Source organism: Rosa chinensis, chromosome 4 (assembly GCF_002994745.2).
Source record: "Rosa chinensis cultivar Old Blush chromosome 4, RchiOBHm-V2, whole genome shotgun sequence".
NCBI lineage: Eukaryota > Viridiplantae > Streptophyta > Magnoliopsida > Rosales > Rosaceae > Rosa > Rosa chinensis.
The window spans coordinates 48,652,524-48,660,154 of NC_037091.1; the positions used below are offsets into that span (position 1 = coordinate 48,652,524).

General features: G+C 38.2%; 1 long non-coding RNA gene across 1 annotated transcript; it reads right to left on the bottom strand.

Moving 5' to 3' along the window:
- Window positions 1–248: 248 nt before the first annotated feature.
- On the bottom strand, window positions 249–2,117 carry LOC112200803. Its single transcript, XR_002936458.2, has 3 exons — window positions 1,794–2,117; window positions 1,573–1,679; window positions 249–375 (listed from the first exon to the last, which is right to left on the bottom strand). It is a non-coding gene; the product is annotated as an uncharacterized LOC112200803 (long non-coding RNA).
- Between the last annotated feature and the right edge of the window lie 5,514 nt (window positions 2,118–7,631).

A 7,631-nucleotide genomic window follows, 5' to 3' on the forward strand; every position in this document is an offset into this window, starting at 1 on the left:
ATTGATCATCTTTCACACTTCCATCACAACCGTCCATCTAGCCAATCACTTTCCGGAATTCATTAATCACAAGGCTAGAGACAAAGGGGAGATAACAAGGGCATGGTGCACACTGCCCACCACCGGTGGCTCAAGGAGGAACTGACCTCTCCTTACATCCCCATCAATTGCCAACACATCAATCCAATCCACGCAAACCATTTCAAGTTGTAAAAACAGATAATTTCCAAAACATGCAAGAGGCCTCATATAAATCATAGTTTATGCAAGAAAAGCATAGATAGAGTTAAAGGCATCCCCTACCTGGAACTCGAGCTTTCTCTTGCAGCACTTGGCCTCAATGCAACCTTGTCGCAACCACCACTTCACAAGATCCTACCAAGATATCAAGCCTAGACCAAATAAGTGACATTAATCACGATAAACTAGGCTAGCTATTCACTCACATAACTCTCCGAAGAAAACATTTCCTTTAACCTAATTACTAACTAATAACCAGACCATTTGGGTTCCAATAAGGGGTTTGTTGTTAGGAAGAGGGGGTAAGAACACTTTTTAAAAGACAAGTTGCTAAAAACCGAAAACAGAGTTTTAAAGGAGCCGTCAAGGGTCACGGAATTGTTCAAAATACTTGAGGTAAATTCTTGAGAAATTTTGAAATAAGGATGGCTTGACAACCAACTCAGTAAGATTGAAATGATTATTGAATTTCAAGTGAAACCAAACAAAGAGTAAAGGTTTTAAAGGCTGAAGTAAAACAATGTGCAGATTCTTTCCAGAAATACAAGCTTCTGTCCCCCTATTTCAAAATTGCATAACTAATTCTAGAAAATTTTTTTTGGGGTGATTCAAATTCTGGAATGTTAATATATGTGTCTAATATATTTTTCTAGAAGAAAATGACCCCAAATTATCAACGGTTTAGCTCCAGTTTTGAAATGAATGCAACTGGGTCAAATTTTACTGAAAACTGAAAATCTGCAGAAACTGGTTCTTTTGTGTAAATCTCTTTTGGTACTCAAAATGGCTGGTTAAGTAGACTCTAAGACACCTATAGAAAGTATCTAAAGCTTCTAAAAGCTTAAAGTCTCAGTCACCCTTCAATACTATAAGGGGAAGGTCTTGTAGCTCACTAACATGATGTTTTGAAGACATGGTGTTTGGACAACAATAACACAAATAAACTCTATGATCAAGCATGCTTTCAATGTTCAAAATAACCATGTTCTAGCACAAATCCAACACACTTAAGAGGCATGTCTAATGCTCCTAATGATCTATAGTTCAGGTTACTTTCTAATAGTATATGGGCAGGTGTTGTAGCTCGATGACATAATGCATTGAAACATGATATTTGGACAGCTACAAACAACAAATAACCTTTGAACCAAATACGATTCTAATACTCAAGGGGTAGCCATGACCTAGCAGAATCCCTAGACATTAGAATGGATGACAAATCAAAATTAAGGAAGCAAGATACCAACAACAGCAGTGACAAGTTCATACTCTTCAAGAATTCGTAATAACAACCAAAAATACATAGAGTTTTATGGAAAAGATGATACTCACCAAAGACTAATAAAAAAGGTGAGTTTCTCTTGAGGATTTCAACAGGAAAGAGAGCTGAGGGAGCTGGTTGGATCGAGTCCAGCCGCAGGCCAAGAAGTTCGCTCAATCTCGAACATGCAAAGTGCAACAGAAACTTCTCAATATGTGAGATAGTTGTTTTGAACGTATTGAGCCTAAAAATTGAAGAAAGAAAGGGGAACTTGATGGTTCCAGAATCTTACCAAGTGTTTGTATCAGTCTCAAGTAAGATGTGAGGGATTCGAGTGAAGCAAGAGAGGGAATTCAAGCAGAAATCCGGAACAGGCTCGTTTCAGAATAGCTTCCGCTTCGAGGGGTGTACAGGACTCAAATAGACTCCAATGGAGCTGAAATTTTGAGACTAGATAGAGGAGACATAGACGAACAACTTTGGTGAAGAAATTTTTTTGATCGGAGGTCTCTAACTAGGCGTTTTGGGGCTCGTAAACAGACTGATGTGTCCAGGGACCAGAGGAAAGGTGAGAAGAGAAGGGTGAATGACGATTTATGGCCTGGGTTCTCTCTTTTGAAGGTCTGAGATGACGTTCTTGGAGGAGTTGCCCTTTGCATGATGGAAACGTGGAGGGGAGGAGCTGAATGAGGCTCCCTTTCTCTCTGCCCAACTCTGACGTGAACAAGGAAAGAGGAAAAGCTGAGCTTTGCGTGTGAAGGAGAAGGCTCAGCTTGGGCAGATAAATTTAGGGCAAAAATAAGGTGGTAAAAACCAAAATGATGGGGAAAATAAAAGTAAAATAAGTAAATACAAGAAAACTCAAATTAAAGTGTTGACAATGCCAAATAAGGATCGAGTCTCACAAAACTTATTTTTAGATAGAAAAATGGCAAGGCAAGTTTTGTCGGAGTTTTGCTCGAGTTTGAAAAACATAAGGAGTAAATAAATTGTGCATTTGAAAGTCGGTGAGATGCTTGACGAGTAAGCTTCGGGTAAGGCAAGCAGAAATTTCGCCAATTATTAAGAAAGGTAAAATAAGAAAATCGTAAACGCACGCACAAGTATATTTCAAAATTATGCAAAGATGTCATTATGAGCTACAACCATATTGGATCAAGGAAGAGGTTTGGGTTAAAGGTCGACTAACTTATTGGGCTAGGTAGCATACTCGTCTGTTGGGTGTCCAGAGTAAATTTTGGACTCTAACCTTACGCTATTCTCAGGCCCAAGGCCCAAGCCCAAACTATTTCCAAAAGTATTCAGCCGAACAAAGGTCGCGGAAAATTTTCCCGTAAAAAAAAGTGACATTCGGAATTTCACGGGGTCTACATTACTCCACTTATTTCGTGATTGTCCTGTGGCTCAAGCGGTTTGGAATGGTATTATATGCTTGGATACCATTGCTAGAACCAAGGATCTTGATTGGTTTGCTTGGATTTCTGCAAATGTTCACTGTAAGGGAGATTGTTATGGTGGATTAAAATGGTGTTAAGTTTTTGTTTACACTTGTTGGTTTCTATGGAAATGGAGAAACAAATTGTTTTTGATCCTGACTTCCATTTTCCATATAATCCTAGCAAATTGATCATTGATGCTATCAAAGAATGGACCTCTGCTAATGTGACCAAGGCCAATTCTAATGGTAGAATCAATATCAGCATGGTGTGGAGTAAACCTCCAGTCAACTTTTACAAACTTAATGTTGATGGTGCCCGAAATCGGAATGGACAAATCGGAGCTGGTGGAGTTTTGAGGGATCACTATGGTAATTGGATTTCTGGATTCAGTGCTAATTTGGGGTGTGGATCTGTTCTTAATGCTGAAATCTGGGGTCTTCTTCTTGGTTTAAGATTGGCTCATAATCTTTCATGCCTATATCTGATGGTTGAAAGTGATTCTGAAGTTTTAGTTAACATGATCAAGCAGGGTGTGAATGATTTACATCCTTCTAAAACTCTTATTGACTGCTGCCAATTTTTTATTAGACAGTTTTCTCACTATGAAGTTAGCCACATTTATCGTGAGATTAATCAGGTTGCTGATGTGCTTTCTAAATCTGTAGTGGATGTTGAGATTGGAGTGCATGTTATGGAGCAACCCCCTCCACAAGTTACTTCATTCTTGTTGGATGACTTGTGTGAATATCCTAGATATAGGACAGTAGTTCCTAGAGTGTAATTTTTCTATTCTTTGTTGTTGGGCCGTTTGGTCCCCATTTATTCAAAAAAAAAAAAAAAAAAACTATGAAACTGCACTAAATTGAAACCTCCCTTCTTTTCTAAAATGATATTCCTGCCCTTGCCTATAATCACCACTTCCATAAATCTGTTCATGTTAACTAATTGTTCATCTTCTTGACAGGCAATGAGGGGAAATTGAGATGCGGCCAGTTAAATTACGGGAGATCCAACCACTGAAGAAAAACATATCGATCAAGGATTGGGTGTGTTATGGAGATTAAAATAAAGAAAAAGCAGGCTATATATTTTGCGGAACAACATTCAGATCAAGGTTCAGTACGTGAAATCCAATCACCCTTTCATGGTCCTGTCACAGCTATATATTTTGATGAATGTGTATGATCATTTTTGTAACTTTACGATGTATGTTGTTACTTTTTAACAATTGTAAACCCCGCAGCAAAGTGCGGACATACTTTCTAGTATTATTAAAGCAGAAATGGGTCCTGAAGTCCAGGATGATTATTCTAATGATTACATTCACCTGAACAAAGATTCCAGATACCTTAGGAATAATGATTGGAGGGCAACCATGTCCACTCCAAACAGTAAACTTTTGGCTATTGCTTGCACTGAGGCAGTGAATCACAGAGTCAAGTAAGCCGCTTTTGAAGTTCTGAAAATACGATTTTAAGTTTTTTGACTATGAATAAAGAATACCGATCATTACAATCTCCTCCCTGAGTGATATGATTAAATTGATGTAGGATGAGAATGAGCTCAATTTAGCTGGAAAATCATAAAAGTAAGGGTGAGGCTATTGCCACCCTATAATTTTCTTTGTTTACCCTACTTGCTCATTACACCCTACATTTTAATTTTAATTATTAGATTTACTTATCCAACCCATTTCTCTTTCTAGGAATATCCTCCATCATATGACATATCAAATTAAAAAATAAATGTTGTTTAACGAAAATTTCTCATTTAATTTATATCAATTAAAAAGACGTCATAAAATATATTAAAGTTTCCTAATAAAATCATAATTTGATTTACTTCCATTTTTTTTTAATTTTTTCCATTCAGTTTCAATGTTCGTTTATTTCAATCCATATTAAAAAAATTAGTAAGTGCTAATATGAGCAATGAAAAAAAGATTGATTTTTTTTTCGTGTTGTAATTTTTTTGCTTTCGCTGTTTATAAAGGTATTATAAAGATTTTGATGAAGTGAACACTAATGGTTTTGTGAATTGAATAACGAATTAACGATGAGGACGCAACAAAAAGATAAAAAAGAAAATTGTAATAAATTGAAATTTGGATGGAGAAGATGAAGATTAATGTTATCAGAAGAGAAATTAAGTAGTTTTGTATTTAATTAGTTATGTATTTAGTTTTCCTTAAAGATTTAAATTTTAGAAAATTAGTGTACTTATTAGTCATTTTGCATTTGGGTAATATAGTCTTTCAATAATTCAAATATTTATAGGGTGAACAAAGAAAATGGTAGAGTGGCAATAGCCGCACCTAAAAGTAAATAAGTGACATAGAATCAAGAAGAGTGATTGGAAAATAGGTAACTCACGCGTAATGAGGTTATAAGCTGCTTGAATATTGAAGAAGATTTGGTTTTGGATTTTTTTGGGTTTTTTGTGCAAAAATTCAGGTTCTGGATTGTGAATCACATTGGAGTAAATTTTAGCCAGAATGTCCATTTGAGACGCATGATACCTTTCACTTTAGTGAGCCATAACAGATTTCGGCCAAAATATATTATTTTAATTATCCGATTCGGGATTTAATATTTTTAGGCTAGTCTTACATTTGTTTTTAGGGTTCTTTTTATTTTAGGTTTTTAGTTTCCTTTTAAATTTGGATTCTTTAGGATTTATTGTTAGATTATGATTCTAGATTTTCGGATGGCTACATAATCACCATTATGCTTTGTATTAGAATCAGTTTATGATATCAAATTTAATAAAATGAGAGTTTTTTCTCAAATTCTCTGGTGGACTCCAGATTTATCTTTTTAGGGTTTATTGCTTGTAAACCCATGTTACTTCCGACTGCGTCATAAATTTAAATGTTTTATCAATAAACAAATAAACAAACTAGCACTTTTAGCACAACCTAATACCGCGATTCTCTTGCTGTCTCTCTCTCATTACACTCTACTAGGGTTAGGGTTTTTGTGACTGAATTGTGAGGTGATCTCTCTCATTTCATGGCCGCTGCTATTGCTTCCATGACTGCTAAACTTGCGACATAGCTGTCGCTTAAGGACGGCGAAGGGCCTGTGGATCTAGGCAACCTTCGGATTTCGGGAAAAGAATTTTTGGCTAGGAACTTTTACCTAGTTGGGCGGCTGAACAGCAGTTGTGCGGTGGCTCTGGATTCGTTTCGCAGTGCTATCAGATCCATGTGGAGGCTAACGGGGACGGTGGAGGTGCAACCCAGTGCAGATCGCTTCTTGTTTATGTTCACTCATGAACGTGATATTGCGAGAGTGAAGAAGGGCGGACCATGGGGTTTCCAGCATGCTATGGTTCTTCTCAACGACTATGATGGATTCTCGGATATCTTTGCAGTCAAGCTAGACTTTGTGTGGGTCTGGGTGGAAGTGCAAGGTCTGCCTCCGGGTATATTGACTAAACCAACCATTAAATTGGTTGGAGAAACCATTGGTGAGGTACTACAGGTGGATCAGACTGCCTTGCGTCAAGGAACTACACGTGTGCGACTTGTTCTTCCCATCAACACTCCAGTTCGCTTGAATCGTAGGGTTAGGGTTTTCCTAGTGGATTTTCTAACCTTACAGTTTAGGTACGAAAGGCTGCTCGGGCGGTGCAAACAGTGTTCAATGCTAATCATGGAGGGGAGAGATGTCCCCTACAGACGGAGGAAGAAGCGGCGTCGGTTGAAGGTTCTGTTCAGCCTCAGTCAGCGGGGCCTTCTCTTCCAACACTGGTTTTTAGGGCTAATGCCCAAACAATTGTTCACCCCTCTCTGTTTTCTGCTATCAAAATACCTAACCTGCTGAAAAAGAGGAAGTACAAATCCGGGCCTTACCGGAGGGAGTGGAAGCGCCCATCTCAGAGGGTATCTCTGCCAACCCCCAACTTGCTGGTGTGCGGCGTCAAAGGGAAGAAGAGTTATCGACTGACTAAAAGAAAGCAAAGCATAGCCTGGCTTAAGTTCGGATGGGTCTTCAACCGGAAAACCTCGGTTTTGATGTTTCATCTGAGGGGTTGTTTGAGGTGACAGTTACCTCGGCTCCAAAGGTGTACAATAAGAAAGGAAGGCCCAGTGGGAAGATAAATATTCCTAAGCCTTCCCCGACGGCCTTTGTTTGTGCTGGCTCTGAATCAGGAATGTCAGTTGCTTCTGAGGGAGGATATGGAAGTCTACAGATGGTGGTGGCCTCGGAGATGGAATCCCTTCCCTTTTCTGGTTAGGAGTAGGTGGTCTACAAACCTCGAGTAATAGCATTTCTGTTTTGTTCGTTTGCGTCGTACACCAGGATGGTCTTAGGCGACAAGGATGGTCAAGGCAGGGCTTTTACTTTGGGTTTGTAGGCTATAAGTTTTAAAAGTTTTCTTTTTGCATGTCTTTTGGACTTTAGTTTGTTTTCCTTTTGGTTTAGTTGCAATAAGCATGCTTATGCAGACTTGGTTTGGTTTTTCCTTCGGTTTTATTTGCTTTTAGCTGAGCAGGTATTATGTAATTTGGGGATCTCTCGATATACCAAGCTTGACCAAATGTGGTCATATGATTTTTATCAATGGATTCATTCCGTTACCCTAAAAAAAAAAAAAAAAACTAGCACTTTCAGCACAATAGAATTTTGGTGCTACTATTAGAAGAAAACGAATCTTAACATTGCAACTCAGACTTCCATCACCTA